The following is a 26,839-nucleotide window of genomic DNA, read 5'->3' on the forward strand; positions in this document are numbered from 1 at the left end:
ATTGGAGAGCCTGCTTTTTCTTTTCATGCCCCATTTTTGTGGAACAACGTCCCTCAAGATATTAGGCAGGCATGCTCTGTGGAGGTTTTTAAAACTATGTTGAAGACCCACTTGTTCACCCTATCCTACATGTCTTAATTCTACGCCTTCTATGCCTAGTTTTTAAATTCTTATCGTTTATAACTTGTATTGTGTTTTTAACTTGTATTGCTATATAACTTCTATAATCCAGTGAGACAGCCGTTTTGCCGGCTTCAGCCTGAGCTGCATGGTTCCAGCTTGTCTTCAGTTAACCTAACATATTCCATAAGGTCAGCCCAGCTAATTGCGGGAGACATGAGGGGTGAAACCAAATATCTCATTAGGACTCATCAGACCAAAGCACAGATTTGCACAGGTCTAATACCCATTCCTTGTTTTTCTTGGTCCAAGCAAAAGTCTTCTGCTTGTTAGTGGTGGTTTCTTAGCAGCTATTTGACCACAAGGGCCTGATTTGCACAGTGGATGTAGAGATGTGTCTGCTACTGGAATTCTGTGTGGCCTTTATCTGGGTTCTTAAAACAGTGATGAGCAGTTATACTGGTAGCATTCCAGCCTCTCTTTACACCAACACCTGTTCCTACACATATCCTATATATACTAAAATCCACTGTGGCCAAAACATTTTCCTGATGTGAAGTACAAAAAACTGTAACACTTATCATTATTATTATCATTACTTTCAGCATCAGTTAGAGGTGGGGATCACCAGACACACAATACAATAATATCACTCACAATACATATTATTGCATTTTTCTTTTGCAATTTATCACCTTTTTTTCAAAGGTAATTATGCCCTCAAAGTTCAACTTTGTCAATCTGTGTTAACTATTAATTATTTAAGTTTATTTAATGAAATACTGATATTTGGATTCCCTGAATTGATACAATATCGCATCCTGAGATAATAATAAATCCGCATGAGACCCAGCCCATTTATTCATGTCCTCTATAGTGGTCATTTGTTTTTGGTCTATATCTTTGGTCTGACTTATTTAAGCCATCCTAAAGAAACTAAAATCAAAGACACCACCTCCTCCTCCTCCCTGCTGCCCCCTCCCAACCTCCCTCGGTTCTCGGGAGAATATCACAACACTATGTTGTATTGATTTTTTTCCCCTCCACCTTTAGCATCGGTTCCCTCAACTTAAAAATATTGGTCCCTTCTGCTCAAAAGGTAGTCTGTGTGGATCTAGACTGGGGAACTGAGGTGTTGAAACCTGGTAGCGATGATGGACTAATACAAACATGAACACAGTGCTTGTTCCATTTTTTTAATCATTTTTTTTTTTTTTTTTATTTAGTCATTGTTTATTGAAAATAATCTAATCAAGCAACTTATAGTGAATCACAGCTGGTACATTTTGCTGTTGACTAATGCTTCCAAACGTTAAATTCTCTCACCAGTATATAAAGAAAAGGTAATGCTAGTTATCATTTTGAAGGACTGAGACCATTTAAATCTCAATTTCCAAATGAGACCCTGTCCAGTTTAAACAGTTAGCAAAGGCTCGCGCTAAACTCGGATTTCAAAATGCTAACAAAGGCCGGGAGCTTCGTCTCTGTCAGCAGCGATTAGCTTTAGCTGCTAATGCTGCTGACGTTTAGAAAAAGCAGCAGGACTCTGATAACACATGCTTCTAACAACATTACAACTAAACTGATATATTAAAACATTTTAGAGATGATAGTAAATCATAACAGATTTCCCCTGACTATATTAAAGTTTCTCTGACTATATTTGTGGACATCTGTTACAGATGAACATCTGCTGTTGCCAGCAGCTCATAAACTAAAGAATCAATACAACATGTAGATCAGGTATGATGGTTATTTCATACAAACCTACAATAACTAAATAGTTCTAAAGTTACAGGTTATATGGTAAGGAAGACTTCAGGTTAGTTACTGTATTTAATACTTTAGAAATTCCTGGGAGAGTTAAAGCTCAGTTATGAATATAGATGTTAATTTTTGTCATTAAATTTTTAATTTTAGTGGCATTCTGTTCTTCAAATTCCCAACAGTACATGTCAGGGGTGAAAAACTGTTTTATTTTAGAACATAGGATAGTGGATAAGGAGCTGCCAGGCAAAATGAAATGAGCAAGAGAACACAGGAGGTTTATGAATGTAGTGAGAAAGGACATGCAGTCGGTTGAAGTGACAGAAGATGCAAGGGACAGGGTGAGATAGAGGAAGAAAATCTGCTATGACAATCCCTAAACAAACAGCCAAAGGAAGAAGAAATAGTAAAATCCATCCATTTCTTCCGCTTATCCAAGTCAGGATCATGGGGGTGCTGGAACCTATACTAGTTGCCATAGGGTGAGAAGAAGATTGCCAGTCTTTCACACAGCTAACACAGAGAGACAGATAACCATTCACATTCACATGTATGGGCAATTTAGAACTAATTATCCTAACCCCACTAATGGCATGTCTTTGAACCCAGTACCTTCTTGCCGTGAGGCAACAGTGCTAGTACTAAGTTTAAAATTTGCATTCCTAACTCTGAGCTCCAGTAGCGGACTCAGTGACTGAAACGGAACAGCCTCTTGTTTGTCTTCAACTTGCCATAAATTAATGATATAGTTTAATAAATTGGGACTGGTGGCTATGTGTGTTACGTCTTTGCATAAAGCTGTTGAACCAACGTATTCTCTGTAATGTTGAGTACTTAATAAAGAGCACAATGATGAGCGGCTGCAGTAAAAGACAAAAACAAAAAAACAAAAAACAAAACCTAATCCAACACATCTTGTCTTCTGCCAAGGTTTCCATCAGTGAAACGAATGAGTTACAGCAGGAGACGCACAGCAGTTTGTATCAGTATTAGCCAGACTCTGGTCTTTGTAGTGCTGATGGTGCTTTATTCAGCAACACAGACAAAAGTAAAGCATTCCCTTTATTTGCCTTGGCAGTCTTTCTATAATTCTCATCTTGGCACTCCTCATTCCCTGCAAAAGCTCACTATTTCACCTTCAAGAAAAGAAAAAAAAAGACAGCCTTTGTGTGAATATTTGTTGGGTTTTTTTTCTGAAGTTAAAATCACTTTTAAGCCTATAGAAGAGAGAAAGCCCATTTCCTCTGATCTTTCCCTTTCAGCTCCTCTCTCCTAACAAATCATTCATCTCTTCCCATTTGTTTGTTCAATTATTTTGTTCATTCTTTCATATCACCTGATTCTCTCGTTATTGCGTTTTATCTCTTTCTGCCGCTCACTTTACCCAACTCTCATTGTGCCTGACGCTGGTTATTTCTCCTCCAGGACCCAATCTAGCTGTGATGGATCCACTCATCTCTTCTGCATTAGACTGCCAGGGGAACAAACCATAGTATTAACAACAGCAATAAAACTGATGACGGTAATAAAAGAACCACACCAGCATTATCTGCGCCGTTGATACAAGTAATGGTGAGCAAGTTATCATGAATGGATCTCACTTTCTGACTCTCCCACTCCACACACATATATAATTCAAGCATGCACACTGCCAAGAAAGTAAAATCTATTTAACGGGCAATTTATGTGATAATCAGGCCATAACTTTCTAATTTATGAAGTTCCCTTCTGGAGGCTACCAATCAAATCATCTTCAATCATTGTGGCTCTCCAAAATTAGCAAGATTCCAAGGATTGCTCTGCTCCTTACCAAGAGCTCACAAAAAGAATTGGATACAAGAACTGCTATTGAAATGTGGTCTAATTCTCTTGTTTCAGCACATTTAACTCATCCTGCCTTAATCAATAAAGTCCAAGTGTCAGGGTTAGGTCATCATCAATTTGTCTGACTGACAAATGAATCCAACAACTATTGACAGTAACAACAAAGGTTTTAAAACAAGTTACTGCAAACTGTAGATTTATGGTAATGAAGAAGAAGCTGAAGAAGCTTCTCAGATGAGAGGTGAAACGTCTTCAAGCAACTTAAAGAAGTCCAGACACTTTTCTTTGCAAGCTCCTTTGACTACGATGACCTGGATGACTGAGAACCTTCACAGACATTTATGGTAATGCTTTCATATAAGAGCCAAGACAAACAATATGTAAGCCAAACCCAGATAGTCTCAAGTGATATTGTAAAAAATTGTCCCAGGAATACAATAAAAATGAATTAAATTGCAAAATGCAGTAAGTATAATAAAATACAAAAAATACTTTGAGATTAAAACAAAAAACAGGTGTATCAACTGGTTTAAAGACAGTAGTCCTGACCAGAGATGGGCAGTAACGCGTTATTTGTAAGTAATACGATTACTTTTTTCAAGTAACGAGTAAAGTAAGGGATTACTATTGCAAAAACGGTAATTAGATTACCGTTACTTTCCCGTAGGAACGCTGCGTTACTGCGTTACTAAAACCGTGATTTATTTTGCGAGAATGTCTCATGACAGTGACGTAAGCAAGTGCGACGTTCGTGACAACAGCTGTGTGCAGATCAACAATAGATCATATATCGAGTGCGGGAGAGAGTATGAGCGTGCAGCGTTTAAAGCATGGAAGGACTGACCTTACTTTAAGTTTGATTCCATAAAAAGTGACAAAAACATTAGCGTCCATTAGCATTGTGCATGGGAAGAAAACTTCTTTTTACAGCGAAAAAAAACCCCTAAACTTCCAAGCAAGCACCGAGTGCGCTACCACGTAATGGGAAATTCACAGAGAAACTCGCAGATTCTTCCACTGACCGCTGCGGCACACCTGCACCAGGGTAAACCTCCGCCTGCCCTTCTCCTGCTTTACAGGTGAAAATAGAGCATAAGGACTTGCATCTATTTGAAAGAGTGAGTGTAAACACACAAAAACATATTTTATGTGCTGTAATGTGCAGAAAATAGGTTTAAATATTAAACAAATTTCTTCCAGTCAGAGAATGTTGCATATAATTAAATTTTTTGCTTGATGCATAAAGTTAAAAGATTAAAACTAATAAAACAAGTTTTAAAAAGGGACTTTTCCATTTGATTACATTTTGTATGATGGATTATGTAGAAAAAGTAGAATTGGGCTGAGAGATCTATCGCTTTATCACCTATTCAGGTTGTAAATTGTGTTTTTAAAAAGTAACTAAGTAATTAATTACTTTTGAAAATAAGTAATCAGTAAAGTAACGGGATTACTTTTTTGGGGAAATAATCAGTAATTAGTTACTGATTACTTTTTTCAAGTAACTTGACCAACACTGGTCCTGACCAGTTTAGATATCACAACAAATTATTGAAATTTGGTAATATGGTTGAGAAAGAAAAAAAACCCAAGAAGAAAATAACAGAAATAGCAATATATTAACCCTCTGGGGTCCAGGGCATAATTGGCCATTTTTGACTACTTTTGATTTTACCTCTATATTTCGCCTTGTTGAATATCATTCTTTTCAACACAACCTAACATGTCTAAATTTACAATTTTTTTTTATTTTGACATATTGTATTAACACAATTGTTCTAAATTCAGACAAAAGAAACAAAATCTGAGTAGAAAAAAATTATAATTTTTACTGTAACAACCACAAACATGCTTAACGAATCATTTTCATAACTTGAAATGCAATTTTAAAAAAATTATGCACACGTTTTGCAAACAGCTATTTACCTAAAAATTCAGCCAATGCCTCAGGCGTTTTTTATATAACCATTTTAAACTATTTACAGAACAATCAGGTGTTCTGCATCAAATAAGAAGTCACACAAATGATTTGTGCCACTCCAAAAAGTTGTTTCTGTTCACTGTGAGATAAAGGAGAACACCACAGGCCTAAACCCTGCAGGTCTGACAGCAGGTGGTGTATCACTCCTGTCTTCCACCTGGAGACAACATTTACATTGCAATCTGCCTTTGGTGGAGTTTTTGCAGCAGCTGTGAAATTCACTCGTATAACTGACACAAAACAAAATAACGACTACAATACACACTAACTACACACTATAGACTCCAAACACGCTAAATGTCACAAATCTCTCACGTCTCAAAACTCGCTGTCCCACTTTCTTTCGCTTGCTCGCTTTCTCTCGGCGCCGTCACTCCTAAAACGTCTCCCTCTAACTAAACAACAAAATGCCAGATGTTGCCATATAATTTTTTGATTGATCTACATGGTACATTTTTCCACCAATAGGGAAGGGGTATTTTTCTTTAGAGATGCACCACAATAACTTTTGACCAAGAGAAAAAGCTGGGTCTCCTACTTTTTCACTTTTAAAAATTAAGATTTGCTTTCCTTCATTCTGGCCCCAGTGTTTGTGTGCTGAACCCTCCTCCACACACAGCAACGACAATCAGGTCAAAGATAACACTGAGCCGTTAACACGTCTTCTTTGTGATGACAGAACAACGTGTGTCACAAAGTTTGCAATCAAATTCAGCTGGACTCTGGTGCGAGCTTATCAACTCTGAATGTTTACTGCATTTGTCATATTTTAGACGTTTTTATTTTTAGTCTTTATTATAATTCAAGATTGAATAATCACAGTTATATTTACATATTTAGAAACTTTTCTAATGTGACTGTAATGATATAGAGAGACTTACAGAATATTTTTTTCAAACATGTTGTAATTTATCCATGAAGAAGAAATGTTGGAGCTATTTGTTCTTATTTTTTATTATTTTGAAATTAGTTAAAGTTTGTTGTTAGTTTACTTATATTTTGGGGTTTATTTACAAGTTTATTTGTTGGTTAATATTTTGTTTCAATGTTTGTTTGATGTTACTTTGTTAAATTAGTCAGGAAGAGCTGTGGGGCCATTTTGTTTCTATAAATAAAGAGACTGGTATAGGACCAGCATGCACTGGGGTGGGCCTATGGTTTTTTACCAGAGCAGGAGAAGCAGCAGGAAGTAACAAAAAAAATGGATCTTGTTATTGCTTGCCAAACTGGATAAAATAAACTATAAAAACGCAACTGGGGACTTCAATTGCGCCCTGGACCCTAACCTGGATAGGTCGTCTCAAACTGACACTACTCATACCCAGACTAGAAAAATACTTTTTAACTATATGAAAGATTTGAGAATAAATGAGGTCTGGAGAACAAGGAATCCAAATAACAGGGAATTTTCATGTTATTCTAGTTCATATCGAAGTCATTCGCGGATAGACTACTTTCTTATCTCTACAGAGTTACTACCTTGTGTTGAGAACTGTTGGTATAACAGTATTGTGATTAGTGATCACGCAGCAGTATGTCTATCAGTTAGATTGGGTGAAGTCGATCAAGGGGTAAAGCGATGGAGGATGCAAACATTTTTGTTAAAGGACCCATCATTTGTCAAATTTATTGAAACTTGCATTGATCAATATTTTCAAATAAATAAAGATGAAACCACTGCTAGTATTAGGTGGGAAGCATTTAAAGCTTACATAAGAGGGGAAATTATAAGCTATAGTAGCAACAAGAGTAAGCAATATAACCAAGAATTAAAATCGTTGGAAAGGCAAATTAAATCTAATGAAACAGAATTTTACCAGAGCAATGATCCCACTAAACTAAACAATCTGACTATTCTAAGAGCCAGGTATGATAAATTAACAGCAGAGAAAGTGGCAAAAAGTTTAATGTGGACCAAACAATTATTTTATGACCAAGGAGAGAAGGCAGGAAAATTATTGGCCTGGAGGATAAAAAAGATGCAAGCAGAAAAGGCCATCACCCACATAAAGTCCAAATCGGGTATTATAACAACAGACCCTTTAAAAATAAACGAAAATTTCAGAGAGTTTTATCAATCTTTATACCAATCTGAATATACAGGAAACAGAGAAACACAAGATGCATTTCTTGATCAGTTAAAATTTCAAACCCTCTCAGAAGAGGATAAAACAGCCCTTGATAGTCCTTTAACAATAAAAGACCTGTCAGAAGCCATAGACGACCTGAATAGCGGTAAAACGCCTGGCCCTGATGGACTTCCAATGGAATTCTATAAAACATTTAAAAATAAATTAATGCAGCCACTTCTTAACATGTATGAGGAGTCATATAAGTCCGGAGTACTCCCAGACTCACTGAGATTAGCTACAATAACCCTTTTATTGAAGCAAAATAAGCCTCCGACTGAATGCTCCTCTTATAGGGGAATTAGTCTTATGGGATGTGATACGAAGATTTTGTGTAAAGCACTCTCTAGGAGACTAGATAAATATGTGCCTAATTTGATAACAGACGATCAACAAGGTTTTGTTAAAACGAGACAAGGCTATCATAATATAAGACGTGTCCTCAATGTACTTTATGAGAAAAACAATAGGGAGGACACTGCGCTGCTATCACTAGATGCGTGCAAAGCCTTCGATAGAATAGAATGGAATTATCTCTTGCAGGTGCTCCCCAGATATGGACTAGGTGAAACATTCCTGAAATGGATCCGATTATTGTATACACATCCAACAGCACAAGTTTTAACTAATAATAACGTATCAAAACCCTTTAATTTACAGCGATCAACCAGGCAGGGCTGCCCTCTGTCGCCAATTCTCTTTGTGTTAGCAATAGAACCTCTGGCCATAGCTGTGAGAGCAAATGCAGGGATATCAGGGATAAGAATTGGAGGAAGAGACCATCTAATTTCTTTATTTGCAGATGATATTATATTTTTTTTGACTAATCTGAAAGATAGTATCCCTAATTTAGTAACGTTAATAAAAACATTTGGAGAATTTTCAGGATACAAAATTAACAATTCTAAATCAGAATTAATGTTTCTTAATGAAGAAGAAAGAAGAAGCCCTGTGGTGGCCACCCCATTTAAAACAACTACAACAGGCTTTAAATATTTAGGCATTAGGATCACCCCAAGCCTCAAGGACATAACCTCAATAAATTATGATCCCCTTGTAAAAGAGGTCACGGAAATGCTAAACCGTTGGACAAACCTGCCTGTATCTATGATAGGCCGGATAAATATCCTAAAAATGACAATTTTACCCAAATTTTTATATCACTTCCAAACACTTCCGTTGCCTCTACCAACTTCATTTTTTGACAGTTTAAACAAACTATTTAACCAATTTATTTGGAATAATAAGAAGGCAAGGCTCCGCTTACAACTACTTTACTTGCCCTATGAAAGAGGAGGTCTCCAAGTCCCCAACCTCAGATGGTATTATATGGCTGCCCAACTAACATCAGCCACCCATTATTTCTGCCCAACAACACCTCCAGCCTGGGTTGACATTGAGCAAAAATCTGTTCCAGATCTTCCCTTACACACCTTTCTATATTCTTCAGACACTAAGACATTAAGAAAAAATACAAGGAACCCTTTCCTGAAAAATACAATTATAATTTGGCATGCAGCTCATAAATATGTGGGCGATCCTCCATCGCTTTCGCAATTTACCCCTATTTGGGGAAATGAAAAGTTCACACCTGGTAAAAGTGATGGAGGTTTTAAAATATGGAAAAATAAAGGCATTCAAAAAATTAAAGACCTATATGCAGACGGCATGCTGCTCACATTTGATCAGTTATGTAAAAAATATTTAATACCCCCAAAGCACTTTTTTAAATATTTACAATTGAAAAACTATTTGTCATCAAAACTGCAAAGGATTGCTGAACTCCCACCATTGACAAAAATAGAGGAGGTATGCATTAAGAATACAAAAGGGAAAGGTTTCCTCTCTATATATTATAATTTACTGATGCTTTCCTCCAAAGACTCAGCAGCAGATAAGCTGGATGCTTGGAGAAGGGAGATCCAAGAGGACATAGATGAAAATGACTGGAACCAGGCTTGCTTAAAAGCACAAAAACAAACAATAAACACACGCTTTAAACTACTGCAATATAAATGGCTCATGAGAACCTATATAACACCTGTCAAGCTTCATCATATGTCCAATGATATTCCGGACATCTGTACTAAATGTTTAGTTGATAAAGGAACTCTTCTTCATTGTCTATGGGAGTGTCCTAAAATCCAGGACTTTTGAAAAGATGTTATCAAATATCTGTCCAAAGTGTTTAAGGTAAAAATCCCTTTAAAAGGAAAACTCTGTGTACTTGGAATATATCCAAGGGAATTTAAGCAATCGGGAAAAAAACGAAATTACTGGACTATGGACTACTTCAAGCCAGAAGAGCCATTGCGCTATGTTGGAAGAGTATGGATGCTCCCTCCATGGGACTCTGGAAGAAGGAAATTGCAGACTCTCTAGGCCTGGAAAGACTAACATATATTGCGAAGGGCAAACAATGGGACTTTGTGAATATGTGGAAGCCATATATGGATATTTTAGGGAGTGGAGGTGAAGGACATTTATGAAAAAGAAGGAAAAGAAGAAGGGAAGGAAGGGAAAATCTTGTCTATCCTATCCCATTGTATTTTTGTATTACTGTGAGAACTATGCTCATTTCTACATTTGAATGTGATGTAGGCAGGTTTGATGTATGTATGGATGTGTGAATGAGAGGGTGTTCAACATTTGTTTGTAGTGTACTATAAAAAATTTCAATAAAAATATATGGGAAAAAAATAAAAACGCAACTTTCAAGTTTGGACAGTGGACTTTTTTTGCCTGCGTACAAAATAGTATCTCAGTGCAGCAGTGGCTTGTGGACTTTTAATTGTGGGATGTTTGGTTTGTCAAACAAAAGGAATTGACACTACATAAATGCATTACTTTTTTTTTTGCTGAAAATGCAGAAACCATAACTGAATTTTCCTGTAAATAGAACATAGCACAATCACCAGACAAGGAGGCATGCTTCAGCTAGGTAAAGAGAAAAAAATACACTTACAGAAAATAATCAGATAAGACATTCTAATGAAACACAACAGCCCTGGACCTTGTATCACCTTAAGATGTTCAGCTTTTATTAAGACTGGTAACTGTGCAGCAGAACTGTGCTGACTCAGGTCTGTGTGATGCTGCACTTTCTAATACTGTCAAGAAAGACTGCCTTATACTGAATGGAGGTAGGCTGTCCAATGTAACTTAGAGGTCTCATATACAGTAATATACTAATTGCACATTTACAAGTTAAGGTAATCCAGTGCAACACTACGACAGCAAATTGCATCTTCAAAAAAGTTATTTTCAAAAGTTTCAAATTATGAATGCATTGAATACTTTTTATAACTTTTCATTTGCTGTACAATAACAATAAAGCACATTTTGTTGTTGACAAATCAACAATACACTAAAGAACATTTTTAAGTACAACCCTACTACAGCAATTGGCAAGAGACCTTACAAGGTAAAAGCCAGTACAGTTTCAGTCTGTGTATGTGTGTACGTCTGTCTGTTTCTAGGAGAAGGATATAATAAAACTCCTACTCCTGCCCTGCAGGTTGACAGCCCTAGCCTTCAGATTGATTTGACCAATAATTCCGGCAAAAGCTCATTCACATGAAACCAGATTCTGTGCTTCCCATCTGTCGCCCACTCCCTCACATTCAGTCTTGCTATTTCAGATTCCAACAAAACCTTATTTGTTTGCAACCCTGGAAAGCTATCCAAATTTTTTTAACTGTATAAATCAATACACAAAAAAATCTAGAATGAATCACGGCAAATTGATAATGATGGCTTTGATGAGAGAAGAAGTGGGTGTACTAGAAATGTGGTGGAAGATGACAATACTACCCAGAATTTCAGGTTGTTGTTATTCCCATGGATACTTTATGCAAACACATATATGAATGCAGACGCTAATGCATTTTTAATGAATGTCATCAGAAGGCTAAATGTGGGACAGAGTGTCGTTTTAATTGAAGGGGAATAATTCAAGTACCAGCATTCCATCTGCTATATCACCAACTCAAAAAGGATGAGATTGTGTTATTTAACACCCAGTGTCACTTAATATTTGAATTAAAAAATAATAATTTTAAGCTTTTGTGTTACCACTTAGTTCAGAAAATTGATTGCTTCGCAAAAAGAAAATGTAGCTCAATTTGGAGTTTATAGTCTAGGTGGTTCGTGAAGTTCTCTCTGCAAGATTTCCCTTAATGGGGAATAATGATATCAGTGAGTAACTGGCTTTGTGAGCTTCAACACATATCCCAAAACACTGTCATGTTGCAAAGGTTCTTACTTTTTTTCCTCCAATTTTTTTCTCAAACTACTACTTTTGATTAAATATTGCTAATTTAGCCACTTGTGGTTTTGGGCTACAGGAACAAGAAGACTGCTCAGTGAAACAAGAGGCATAACATCAAACAACAAACTCTGGTGTGCATAGCACGTCTGCAATGCTCTGTGATTTATTAATTATAAGTTTCCTGTAAAGTTCAGTGGTGTCAATACGAACAGATACATTACTGCTGAAAAGTTTGGAGTCACCCAAAAAAAGTTTTATGTTCTGTGATTTTTTTATTAATGTCTTTAAATAAAGAAATCTAGACAGGACATCCCTTAATCTGTCTTCTTTCGCTTATCCTAAGTCAGGTCACAACAGCTAAGCAGCATATTCTATAGTCTTTCTCCCAAACAAAATGTTCCAGGTCCTCCAGGAAAAGCCCAAGATGCTCCTGGTCCAGAGAAGATATATATTCCTACTGGCAAGTTCTGGGTCTTCTGTGCAGTTTCCTCCCAGCTAGGCAAGCCTGGAAAGCCTCCAAAGGAAGGAGCCAAGGAGGAATTCTGCTTGTTCATTTACTATTCTGAGTTTAAGATTGTAGTTTCAGGCTTTGGTTCTTATTATAGTTGTTATTCCTTTGTGCTTAGTCCTTGATTTTGGATATCGGTTCCATTTCCTCTGTTCAGTATTTGTATTCTTAGGTCTAGGTTTTAGTTTGTTTGTATTCTGTTTCTCATTTCTGTCATCATGCCTCAAGTCTTGTCTCCATGTTGTCTTGTCTCCATGTTTGTTCGACTTTCCGTCTTTGTGTCAAGTCTGCGTTTCTGTTCCTGTGTTTTGTTTCTCCCTGTTTTATTTTTGTGGCCTCTGTCTCTTTAGTTCTACTTCCCCTGTCTCGCCACCTGTAATTAGTGTCACCTGTTGCTCCATCATCATCCCCATGGCTGTCTCTCTCCTTGCTGTTTGTTTTTTTTCAACATGAGAATTAGTTTCGATTTCCTGGATGCTGATCTGCTTTTAAGTTTATTTCTCGTTTCTCGAGCCCTGAATTTGGCGTCCTCCTGCATGCCACAAGACTTTTACATAGTACATAGTAGATCCCCTGGTAACTGAAAACCGTACTGCTATGGCTACACTGATTTGCTTATCTGTATAATTTTTCACTTGTGAACAAGATCCCACAATACTTAACCTCCTTTTGACTGGGTTAAAAACTTTCCCCTGAAATTTAATACAATTTCTGTGAGTGAACTGTGGCGTCAGTCATAGAGGTATTAGACGGGATCAGAGACCAAGGGAAAGCCTTGTTTTGCTCAATTGTCTCACTCATTTGTCTCATCAAAGAATTGCCCATAATAATCATTATCTTTTATTGGATAACATTTATTGAATCCCAGAATCTAGGACTTGATCTATTGCTGATGTTTAGACCAGTGTTTGTAAAGTTGAAGGGTGATGAATGTTTCTCATAATGTTCAGGGCTTTTTTGTTCTTTTTGGTCATCCCATTTCCCACAGTAAGTATGCAACATTCTTTTTTCTTTTTTTTTAATCCTTCTTTAATCAACACATTTCATCTTTGTTTACATGACTGGAAAAGGTTTTTTCTAATGATTAATCCACTTCATAGCAAATTATTCTATTAGATAATAAAAAGTACTGTCGAAGATGGATGGTAGATGATGGATTCAAACCTAAAACACTTCCTGCCTTGTAGCAACAGTCTTAACCACTGTTCCACTGTGCCCCCAAATTTATGTTACCACATAAAAGTTAAGAAAATGTCTACAAGCTGCAGCTGATAACAAATACCTACTAGCTATGAAACTTTGACAGGAACATAGTTTGGAAACAATTTCCTGCATTGTGGTAAATCCTGTTTGTGGAGAGAGCATACTTCACATACTTGCCAGGGCATTGCCAGATCTGATTGACTGCCAGCTTAGCAAAGGTGATGAGGAGCACTTTAGCAAAGGTCCTGCCCCTCATCAAGGCTAGGTGCAGCTGAAAAGGGCTGAGAACACGAGGTTTTAAGGGTTAAACCACTCGAGAATGTGCCTCCAACTATAAAAAGTCATTTTTGCCTGCACTGGAATAAGTTTTGTTTAAAGTCTGGCCTCTGTCTTCTATGTGTGACCCTGCCCAAATGTCAGTTTAACATGGCAACAGCGTTTGATTAAGCAGGAATATACTGAACGTTCTAATTCATTCAGGACCTGCCTGCTATCTTCAATCAGAGTGTAACAAAACAATGAGTTCACAAAGTTTATTTAACAAACAAATCTGTTGGCAAGCCATTAATTTTTTTATTGACCTACACCATAGCACTGCAGCCTGATATAAAATTCGATTGTACAATAAAGAAAATAAGCTTGCCTGATGTTGTATTCTCTAGCTCTGTGTTCCCTCAAAGGTCAATACTGTCTATATGGGTTTGCTATTTGTCAGTGATGCAGATTTATGTGTCAGAGTTTACCAAGTTGGACTCGATACAAGCAGGAGCCCCATGAGCTGAGTGCTGCTCAAAACTTTTTAAGGCATGGGAGTAACAGAGAAGCCTGCACACATCCACCACTTCAGAAACTACATAAGAGAGTTTGTATGAGAGAGAGAGAGAGCGGGAAGCACAATTTTCATTGCTTCCACACGCACAGCAAAATTTAGGCAATGCTTAATCATAAAACCTCACTGTTTTATAATGATCCTTGACTTTAAACGGGTTAAACATCTCAAATCTCCAATGCTAAATTGTCATTTGTGTGGGTATTATGTTCTTAAAACTGGCAATAAAGGAAGATAAAACTTTTTATTGTTTTTTAGTTGTAGCGAGGGAACACAAAGGTTAATTGTTGAGAGACTTTGTCTAATTAAAAGCAAATTTCTTTGTGAAGAAATCTGAGAAATTGCCTTGTGGGCTTTACAGTTGTACGAGCTATAGCTTGTATCAGGAGCAACAATCAGCTGTTTTTCTGCTCTGCTGGTGTATTGAATTAACTCCTTTACAGCATATGGCTTTGCCTACATTTTACCCATGGGTTTCCACTTTGTGCAGTGAAATGCACTCTCATCTGAAAACCTTTTGTTTAATGGCTTTTATATTTAATTCAGCGTAGAGGCTTGTATTTAAGCGCCTAGAAACTTTTAATAATGCAGTGGTATAAGGAAATCATAGACATATTAGTAACAGGCTGTACATGCAGCACTCAAATACATTTGCCATAAATGGTTCCCTTAAAGCGTTTTTGTAGATATACAGAAGTAATCCTGTCATCTAATATTTTAGCTTTTCAAAGGCCAAGATTTGTATATTGCTCACAATAATGTTTGCTTAAATTAATTCCATTTTTGGTGCTATTCAGTTAAAATTTTCTTTGGGATGATTAACTGACACTTTCATATTTCTTAAGACTTCTCAGTATATACAGATTGTTATTAATGACCAGTCTTAAATTAGGGAACTATTTGCTGTTTTGACTTATGTTTACTTACATACACTCACTCTGGACAGACTGAAATGCTAAAAGTGCTCGCCTGAAACACCTGAAATGCCACAGCCAAACTTATGTGAACAACTGCATGTAATTGTAGATCAGCTGTAAAAGTACAATAAACTACAATACATCATTCCCAAGAAACTCCAGTTCACATATCAACACACTAATTCCAATCCACTGAATACGTTTAAATTAAACAACTCTACAGTAATTATCTTTACAAAGTTACGCTTCCAGCAAATCAAAACACATTCATTTCAAAAAGCTGCAGCACCAGCTAAAGTTAATTCTTTATATCACCATTAATTAAATCTCTGTATGACATTTTCCACGGTTTGCTTGCCTCTGACCATATATACTAGTGTTTGCACATACACCCGTCTTTTTTTTTTTTTTTTTTGTCCCTATAAACTCCAAACTCTTTAGTTACTTGAGCTACAGTAATTAACTCAGAGGAAACAATATTCATGATGTTACATTATTTTAGAACAAGAATCACTTATTTTATTTTGGAAATAATTAATTGTGTGTTGTAAATGTTGTCACTTCAATGGAAACACTTTGGAAAGATGCACCATTTCTGGCTTCCTTCATAGACACTAATAAGTTTCTTCAGTCGGACTTTCTACTGCTTTTTGCCATAGCAATGCAAGCTCGGACATCTCCTCTGAGGAAAACTGACATTGTGATTTCTATAATTGATTTGATTCACAAGGTCCCGATTGGATTTGATTCTGAATGAGACAATCTGAAATATTATAATTTAGATCATTTATTGGTACATATCCATATTTTTATAAAACCAAAGCTGACACTTGTGAGACTTCATCAGAGGTGTAAGCATCACAGCAGATGCCTTTGTGTCAAAGTAACTGAGGATAAAACACAGAAAAACATGGAGATTTTCCTGGCCTGGCTTTTCATAGCAGATAACCGCCTTAAAAATATTCTGCAGTAGATAAAAAAAAACTGAAGAAAATCATGAATCAGCATATGAACATTATCTGATGCTGCTAAAAGTGAAGCAGGGCAAAGTTACTGAAGTTTTATTAGAGACACAGCTAAGCTTTTTTCAATTTAAAAAGTTTACATTTCTTCAGTAATGAAAAGCAGAAATTAGGCTTTCTCAGCGGAGGTTATTTAAAAAAACAAAAACAAAAAAAAAAACACAATAGTGACCGACAGCACTGTACACAATGGTAGACTGGTGCATAATAAGACAGAAATCCTGCAGGTTCAGAATCTGTGAGATGTCGGCTTCCAGCATCAGACAACGTGTCCGTTTACGTGCAGTGAAATCCGGTTACCTGCTTTTAAATCGAGTTTTGAGTGTTTTAACTTTTTGGCAGTTTTTGAAATAGTTTAGTGAACTTTAATCTGAGATTCTGGCATTTCTGGCAAAATAGATTTATATTTAAAAATAAATTCAGGATTTAATGAATCAATATTGCATTATTCAAGCTAAAATCGATATGAATCGAGAAATCGATTTTTTAAACCCACCCCTAGTTGACACACACCTGAAGGGCCCAGACAAATTACAGTAATAAAGGGCATATTAAGCACTGTTGCACTAAGTCTCGAAATTTTAACCCTTTAAATTGAAAAAGCCTAAAAGGGTTCGCCGACAGTGTATCCACTGGGGAGGACAATGACCCATTTTACAAGTTTAAAGTACACTATAATCTAAATGGGTTCCTTTTTTTTTTTTGCCCAGCTCCACTTTCCCAAGTTTTAAGGATTTTGGCCTGGTAATTTCAGCATAATCCGATCACACAGTAACATTCAAACACCCAAAAAACAGCACAGATAAAGCAACTCATCTTCCCCCTTAGGAGATAAAATAAAATAACAGAGTAGGAGTAAAGGTATCAATACTGGTACTGACAAAATTCTAACAAAACCCATCTATATCAGAATCTTGTTCTCTTGAAAATGCGAAAATGGCCTTTGTACTGAAAGGCATACATTACTCTTTTATAAGACGCCTCCAGGGATTGTGCACCAGCTTGGCTTTAAAGTCAAAGACAGTAAGAGGACACAAAGGAAGGAAACAACAGCTGATGAAAGACTGACGGATAAAGGATTGCAAAGGTCCTTTGACAGACTCACCTTGGATCTAATAGACATGACATCGTCGTAATGTCCTAGGACAATGGCTTTTTTATAACTAGGGACAACCTTAAATTCACCAACTTAATCATGTCGAGTTCTTTTTCACACAGTTAAAACTTTCTAAAGGGCCCTCACAGAAAGAATTTCTCTGCTTTCTTTAGCTTCTTTTAAATACCATCATTACGCTGTGGAGACTGGTCCATTATTCATTTAACAGGTAGGACTCTTAGTAAAAAAAAAAAAAAAAAAAAAGGGGGGGGGGGGGGGGGAGACTTCAACATTTCTCTAACTATGAAAAAAAGAAAGTTCCAGCCTGCACATTTCTGGACATCTTAGCAATTAGTGTATGATCATATTTTAAGTGTATCCTCACATGAGTTATTTTGTATTTCTAAGGATCAATTTTCATTTCCCAATTTTATGCATGGAAGGACAGGTGAAAAAATGCTGCATAAAATACAGTGATTCAGCAGAGTGAAGAGAAATAGCACAAGATCAAACATTTTATACACGCGCGCACACAGACACACACACACACACACACACACACAGAATGCATTTTATCCCACTTTGTCCCGAGAATATAGAAAAGTCTTTATTGCTCTTCCTAAAACAAAAAATAATTGAATGTCCAGAGCCAATACCACCTTGGAAACGCTCGCCTCCAGCTTGGCTTGTGTTTGTGCCCTTTTGGTCTCAAGGCGCATACTTATAGTATATATATATATATATATATATATATAGTATATAAATAATATATACATACATACATATATATATATACACACATACATATACATATATATGTGTGTGTGTATGTACATATATATATATATATATATATATATATATATATTAGGGGTGCAACGATACACAAAATTCACGGTTCGGTTCGGTTCGATACTTTGGTGTCACGGTTTGATATTTTTTCGATACAAAAAAAATGTTCATGCCTTTTTATTAATTTGTCATTTATTAAATTTTCACGGCACATTCTGCACCACATCTCTGTGCGTTCATCATTTGTTTGAAGCCAGCTCACCTCCTGCAACCACTTTTCCGAGAATACGCACTTCTTTTGTGGTTCGGACTCCTAACATTTCTTTGGAGGTGGAGGAACACCAAAGTAATTGCTTAAAGGAGCTTGCTTCTTCAACATCTTTAAGAGTTCTAAACAAATGTCTGTCCTCCTCCAGAAAATCTTAAGTATGCAAACAGGCGTTGCAACTTCTTATCTTGTGCGCGTTTTTTATTTTGACAGCGAATGCGCACCTGCGGACCACTTATGTGCAGCCCTGGTTATTTAGCTTGTCATATTGCAGCCACAGAAATTCGTTTGTCCATGAAACCATAAAGCTGCACTTTCTATTTGCCTTATAGTCTGATTTGTCATAACTTTTCCGTTTTGTGGTAAGCTTTTCTTTAGCTGTCACTTCTTCACCCTGACCTGTTTTATTTGGCTCAGCAGAACTAAAATATATATCTGGCTGCTTTTACACAGGCACTCAAATAACGCTCAGCGATTCTCTGCGCGATCAACCTCTCACATGTTTAACCTTGCTGCGGGAGATTTCACTTGTCATGTTTGCATAGTAAGCTAACGATTGATAAGATGATGTCAGAGGAATTGGTGCGCAAATTATCATCACTCACCAATCAGTGCTGTCGCTCTCTATACACAGTTCGCGCAATTGCAAAGTGAAAGCAAAAAACAAGCGCAAATTCAAACGCGATTTCAATATGTCACATTATTGACAGTGGCTCACCGATGCCAATGACACAATTACCCAGCTACATTTCCGAAAGAATGCAAAAGCATTGACATATATTTTTCCTTCCTACGATAGGCTGACGGGCAGGGCAGGGCAGCCCGACTGGAAAAATTTTGTGAGCCCTGTATCTGATTGAAGAATCACTCATCTTTGGAAAAGAGAGTTTATTACAGAGAAATGTCTCTTTCCAAAATAAAAGCTATACTATACGCTTCTTCTGGGCTATATTCTCAGCAGCATATTAAACATATCAGGTCCCCATAAGGACAAATTGTTTTTGTCTGTTTCCACTTGTCTTTGCACTAGGATGATGTCGGCGTAAATGTGCAGTCATATCGGTTGTGATCCCACTAGTGCTGTCAGCGTTAATCTGAAATGAGGTTAACGCCACAACACGGCAAATCTCCGTTAACGAGCTACCTCAGATTGCCCCGTGCGTGGGGCTGGACGGCCAACACGTTAACGAGCTAACTGCGCTAACACACTAGTTCCCACCCATGTAATTGAGCATTGCTGGCACATCCAACATACTGTTTTACTTTTGTCCATGACGCGCTTACCTTCAGGGTCATACGTCACATGAAAACCAAAATAGTTCCAAACGCAATGTTGCAAGGAGAGCTTAACTTCTGTCTCGCTAGCTTGCCCTGCGCTCAGTGAATCTGTGTTCGACTACTCCGCCTAGGCTGCACTGTCAAGCGCAGATCCACTGAGTGCTCAACACTGACAGCACCGTCAGAAGAAAAGTTGATAAAATAAATTAAAAATGTTGTATTGTTCGATACATATGCGTACCGAACCGAAAGCACTGTATCGAACGGTTCAATATCGATACGAGTATCGTTGCACCCCTAATATATATATATATATATATATATATATATATATATAAATAAAACACCCAGCACGCCCCTGCGGGCGGTTTATCCTTCAAGCTCGGGTCCTCTACCAGAGGCCTGGGAGCTTGAGGGTCCTGCGCAGTATCTTAGCTGTTTCCCAGGACTGCGCTCTTCTGGACAGAGATCTCCGATGTTATTCCCGGGATCTGCTGGAGCCACTCGCCTAGCTTGGGAGTCACTGCACCTAGTGCTCCGATTACCACGGGGACCACCGTTACCTTCACCCTCCACATCCTCTCGAGCTCTTCTCTGAGCCCTTAGTATTTCTCCAGCTTCAAACGATATCATCTTCTAAAAACTGCATTTTGTATTCACGGATGATATTTATGGATAAATGAGTAATCTTTGAGTAATTTCGAAAGCTTTTTCAAACTTAAAACATTCAAGTTTGAAAAATATGCAAAAACCTCAAAAATCAGAAAGATGGCAAATATGCACAAATACAAAACTGTATCAATAATGACCATTTCTTTGATAAATTGCTAATTTAAACTAACAAATACTTTGTCTGCTAACTTTGGATTAACAGAGTGGGTGTGAGAGGAGCCACAGGCTGCATGGACAAACACAGCCCCCCCACCAAGTAACATCCTGCTAAGAGACGATGCCTTTCAAGCAGCAGCCTTACACGCTGCAGGAGACAGAATTCATGGGCTCAGCCTGAAAAATTGTTATCAATGTCAAGTGTATTAGTGTAGCTTTCATGAGCCACCTTAGTGTTAATGGAAAGTGATACTTGCTCTTGTTAACAGACACATCTTTTGTTTAGGCACATGGGGATGAGCACTTAATCCAACACCCCAGTGATAATCATAAAGCATTTTTCTTAACACTTCTGAGTTAGAAAGCTCTGAAACTCAGAGTCTAAAGACAAATTATTTCTTACCTCTACCATTATCTGCTTTATGACATACTCTAAAGTAGTCTCAAAAGTTTTGTGACAAATGCTGTTTCTTTGTGTATTTCTTAGTTTATATGTTTGTTTTTATCACGTTCATTTGAAATTAGAAGTTATGGTCTGTTATCCAACAGTTAGGGAAATATTTGATCCACTGCTAAATTTGTAAGTTTGTTCACTTACAAAGAAATGGACAGTCTTTATGGTAATTTCATTTTAATGGAGAAAGACATAACATCAACCAGAAATCCAGAAAAAAAGACATTACATAAAAGTTACTTTGCATGTGATTTGCATGTCACTGAGTGAAATAAAGGGGACCTTGTGGGCAGAGCAAGATTTCAATCCATTATGGCATGTGCTACCAATGGTGTTCTTGGTGACTGTGGTCCCAACTACCTTTGGATCATTAGCAAGTGCTTCCCATGTAGTTTTGGGCTGACCCACCACTTTTCCCCATGATCATCCTCACTCTATGAGGCAAAATCTTGCATGGAGCTCACAATTTAGGGTGACTGATGACCATTTTATATTTCTTCCATTTCCAAGTAATTTCACTACTTGTCACCTTCTCACCAAGCTTCTTACTGATGGTCTTGTAGCCCATTCAAGCCTTGTGCAAGTGTACAATGTTGTCTCTGAAGTGAGCTTTGACAGTTCTATGCTCTTGCCCATGGCGATGGAGAGGAATAGAAGAAATTGATTCTGTGGACGGAATCAATTTCTTCAGATACTCCTCAAATCACTGAGATCAGGAGTATCTGTAACTGACTGACTGACTGAAATCTGCATGCCCATGTGGGAGACAGATTACAATCTCTGCTATGCACAATTCCGGCTAGCTTGTAGGGAATCAAATGATTATTTCAGTGATATACAAATCAATTTGTAACTTTTATGCAATTTGTTTTTTCAGGATTTTCTTTTTTTTAATATTCTGTCTCATAAAATTAGTATCATAAAATTAGAAACTGTTCATCCCTTTGTAAGAAAACAAACTTAAAATTCAGCAGAGGATCAAATAATTGGTTCTCCGCACCATATAAAAGTCATGTGAAAATCAGTTTTTACCAGTACACTCTTACTACTTCCGGGAATTAAGAGGATAAATAACAGGCAGGTGCTGATATTAAAATGTGCTTGATTAACTGATCATCAACATGTTTGGCAAGTTACAAGTTATATTTGAATAAATCACAAGATTTGTGGAACAATGTCCTTTGGGCACACTGCACAAAACAGAAATGTCTGGCCATAATGCATAGTGATACGTTTGGTGAAAACCACACAGCATATAAGCACAAGCACCCCATTTCTAATGTCAAGCACAGTGATAGAGGGGATGATGTTTTGGGCTCGTTTTGCAGCCACAGCATATTGGCATCTTGAAGTCATTGAGTCAACCATAAACTCCTCTGTACACTAAGGTTGGGCGATATGTAAAATTTTCTAGCTGACAGTCGTCAGTCCAGTAAATGACGATGGGCGATATATTCGCGCAGGTGACTTTTTGATGGGCGGAGCAATGAATCATGCACGGACTGATTGGCGCATTGAGAATTTATACGTTTTGTTTGGAGGAAATATTTTACTTTCTTTTCTTCTTTGTTTCAGTATTAATATAGCTACTTTTTGGATTATTCATTTATTTATTTGAGATGCGCCAAATCGCACAAAAGACTTAACATTACGTCAGAGATTTTATTCTATGTTTGCTGGACTAGACATTTTGATTTTTAACTTACTTTTTGTTTAATTTTTTATTTGTTGTTTGGTTGAGTTTTAAGACAGATAAACACTGGAATGGGCTGTAAACGAGTTTGTGTTTGTTTCCCTCCCCACCGCTGTGTTTTGGTTTTTTTTAAATTTAAATAAAATGTTTTTGTTTTTTTCTGAACATAGGCTACTGTCTTTCTTTCTTTTATGAGTTTGAGTAAATGAATCGCTGCATTTGAGCGCACTCTGAGGAGTGTGCATTTGTTCGCAGCCGGTAGACGGTGCCATTAAAACAGCACTATTATTTTTTTCCGTTGACTGCTTCTTTTAGCTTCAACCAACATTATTATTATCAGATTATAACCCAAATGCAGAAGGATTTCTGAATTTGTGAACTTGCCTGCTCAACAAGCAGAACAGGAGAAAGGCACAGAAAGACTGACTGCAGCCTAGAGGGAATGGGGAACAGGATATTTGGGTTGTGCCTGGACAGGGAGTGCGCGGACTAAATGAAAATGACCTCATTATGATCAGCCAACAATCACAGCAGATGAAAGTCACCTGAAGAGCTAGAACAGGAAGCAAATAAGAGCAAAGAGCCCAAAGTTAGAAGATTAGACAGAAAGGAAATGCAGTGGATGTCCAACATTATTAATATGGATGGTGATGATCCCACCAAGGCCAAGGATCAAATGGGAGCCTTTTAAGTTGAAAGACAAATTTTGTGACTAGAAAATATTATGCAAACCAAAACCCATCAGCGCTGCCAGAAAAAATAAGTCCCAAAACACTGTGAACAGCTGTTAGGAACTGAGAACAACTTTGTACTAGCTTGCATTGAAGGAGGTCCAGTTAGAGAAAATGTCTTCAAACAAAGATAGAGAATGTCACAAGGTTTCACATTTACTAAAGTACAACTAAAGTAGCCTAACAGTTGTATAGGTGTCTGTATATAGACCACAATTAGCTGTAAAGTAAAAGAAAAATTGTACAATTACATAGTACTTTAATGTTTATTATGAATTTTCACAATGACCTAGAGGGTACTCTAAAAGTAAAATGTTCTTTTCTCATTTCAAGTAAAATAAGTTTGCATTCTGAACTTTAAAAAAAGCTTTTGAAAAAGCTGACTTTAGAAAAAAATGGTGACTGTAGCCAGTGGCACCCCTTGGCCTCCCAGTAGATTCACCTATGGTATCAATTTGAAAATCCTATGTCACCTCGTTCTCAAGTTATTCAATTCACAAGATTTTCTGAAAACTTGACCTATGACCTTGAGGTCACTTAGTTCTCGATTTATCCCATTCCCAAACTTGGGCGTTTAATCTTGTCTGCCCACTTGGCGGGTTGATGACAAAACCCCATTAGGCTTTTACGTGTGAGGGGTAAATGGTGTAGTGTAAGTTTCCCTTTATCTTGTATTTCTCTAACCATCTAGGCATTAACTCCCCCTTTTTCCTCATAAAGTGAGGAAAGGGATGACTGGACAGATGACCTTACATCTAACCCTAGAGATATGTTCTGCATCTCATCTCATGGCAGAGTTTTTTGTTTTCATACGCGCTCTGAATAAATGATTTGATTTGCTGAGTAGCATCCCATCCCAGACAAAAGAAAACACTATACAGATTCAAGCCCCATGGTAAATTCAAGGAAGGTTAAAAAGGTCAGTCAAAGTCTAGTAATAGGTCTGGGTGCGTAAAAAAAACCCCAAAACAAACAAAAAAAAAAAAAACAGCATCTGGGTCTGGATCTGGACTATTGCTGATCTCAGGAAAAAAGGTGCACCAAACCATGCCCAAAACAAAACAGAACCATCAGATCCTCTCAATTAGTGGACAAACGTTCAGTAATTTCCTTCAATTTGTCACCCATTTTTACATTCTTAGAGGTGCAGTGTGCAGAATTTATCCTCACTGTTTCTATGAGAAGCTGTATGTACAGGCATTTATCAGGAAACCCCCCAAGATTCATTAGGAAAAGCCTGGAAACCAAGAATTGTAAATGAGAATAAACAAAATAAAAAATGATAGATAGAAAATGATGAAGGATGAAGACTGAAGTCCTGTTTGTGAGTTTCACCAGTAAGATCAAATACAGTGGGGCAAAAAAGTATTTAGTCAGCCACCGATTGTGCAAGTTCCCCCACTTAAAATGATGACAGAGGTCAGTAATTTGCACCAGAGGTACACTTCAACTGTGAGAGACAGAATGTGAAAAAAAAATCCATGAATTCACATGGTAGGATTTGTAAAGAATTTATTCGTAAATCAGGGTGGAAAATAAGTATTTGGTCACCTCAAACAAGGAAAATCCCTGGCTCTCACAGACCTGTAACGTCTTCTGTAAGAAGCTTTTCTGTCCCCCACTCGTTACCTGTATGAATGGCACCTGTTTGACCTCATCATCTGTATAAAAGACACCTGTCCACAGCCTCAACCAGTCAGACTCCAAACTCCGCCATGGCCAAGACCAAAGAGCTTTCGAAGGACACCAGGAAAAGAATTGTAGACCTGCACCAGACTGGGAAGAGTGAATCTACAATAGGCAAGCAGCTTGGTGTGAAAAAATCAACTGTGGGAGCAATCATCAGAAAATGGAAGACATACAAGACCACTGATAATCTCCCTCGATCTGGGGCTCCACGCAAGATCTCATCCCGTGGGGTCAAAATGATCATGAGAACGGTGAGCAAAGATCCCAGAACCACACGGGGGGACCTGGTGAATGACCTGCAGAGAGCTGGGACCAAAGTAACAAAGGTCACCATCAGTAACACACTACAACGGCAGGGAATCAAATCCCGCAGTGCCAGACGTGTTCCGCTGCTGAAGCCAGTGCATGTCCAGGCCCGTCTGAAGTTTGCCAGAGAGCACATGGATGATACAGCAGAGGATTGGGAGAATGTCATGTGGTCAGATGAAACCAAAGTAGAACTTTTTGGTATAAACTCAACTCGTCGTGTTTGGAGGAAGAAGAATACTGAGTTGCATCCCAAGAACACCATACCTACTGTGAAGCATGGGGGTGGAAACATCATGCTATGGGGCTGTTTTTCTGCCAAGGGGACAGGACGACTGATCCGTGTTAAGGACAGAATGAATGGGGCCAAGTATCGTGAGATTTTGAGCCAAAACCTCCTTCCATCAGTGAGAACTTTGAAGATGAAACGAGGCTGGGTCTTCCAACATGACAATGATCCAAAACACACCGCCCGGGCAACAAAGGAGTGGCTCCGTAAGAAGCATTTGAAAGTCCTGGAGTGGCCTAGCCAGTCTCCAGACCTCAACTCCATAGAAAATCTGTGGCGGGAGTTGAAAGTCCGTGTTGCTCGGCGACAGCCCCAAAACATCACTGCTCTTGAGAAGATCTGCATGGAGGAATGGGCCAAAATACCAGCTACTGTGTGTGCAAACCTGGTAAAGACCTATAGTAAACGTTTGACCTCTGTTATTGCCAACAAAGGTTATGTTACAAAGTATTGAGTTGTATTTTTGTTATTGACCAAATACTTATTTTCCACCCTGATTTACGAATAAATTCTTTACAAATCCTACCATGTGAATTCATGGATTTTTTTTTCACATTCTGTCTCTCACAGTTGAAGTGTACCTCTGGTGCAAATTACTGACCTCTGTCATAATTTTAAGTGGGGGAACTTGCACAATCGGTGGCTGACTAAATACTTTTTTTGCCCCACTGTAACTGTGCTAACAATACACACCCATTCACTTGTTAAAATGTTTCACAACTACAGAACCTGCTTGACTCTGCAGATAATTGATTTATTTAGGTACCATTATGTGTTGAATATGTGTTTTATTCCCATACCAAAGATTTCTCTTCTTCACTGAGGTGAGGAGTACATGATTAGAC

General features: G+C 37.7%; 1 protein-coding gene across 21 annotated transcripts in view; it reads right to left on the reverse strand.

Annotated features, from left to right (window-relative positions):
• Positions 1-26,839, reverse strand: part of gpat2 (glycerol-3-phosphate acyltransferase 2, mitochondrial) — a 186,889-nt gene that overhangs the window by 78,802 nt on the left and 81,248 nt on the right. The gene's annotated exons all lie outside the window — the stretch shown is intronic.

The sequence above is a fragment of the Neolamprologus multifasciatus genome, chromosome 12 (assembly GCF_963576455.1).
Source record: "Neolamprologus multifasciatus chromosome 12, fNeoMul1.2, whole genome shotgun sequence".
In the NCBI taxonomy this organism is placed as follows: Eukaryota; Metazoa; Chordata; class Actinopteri; order Cichliformes; family Cichlidae; genus Neolamprologus; species Neolamprologus multifasciatus.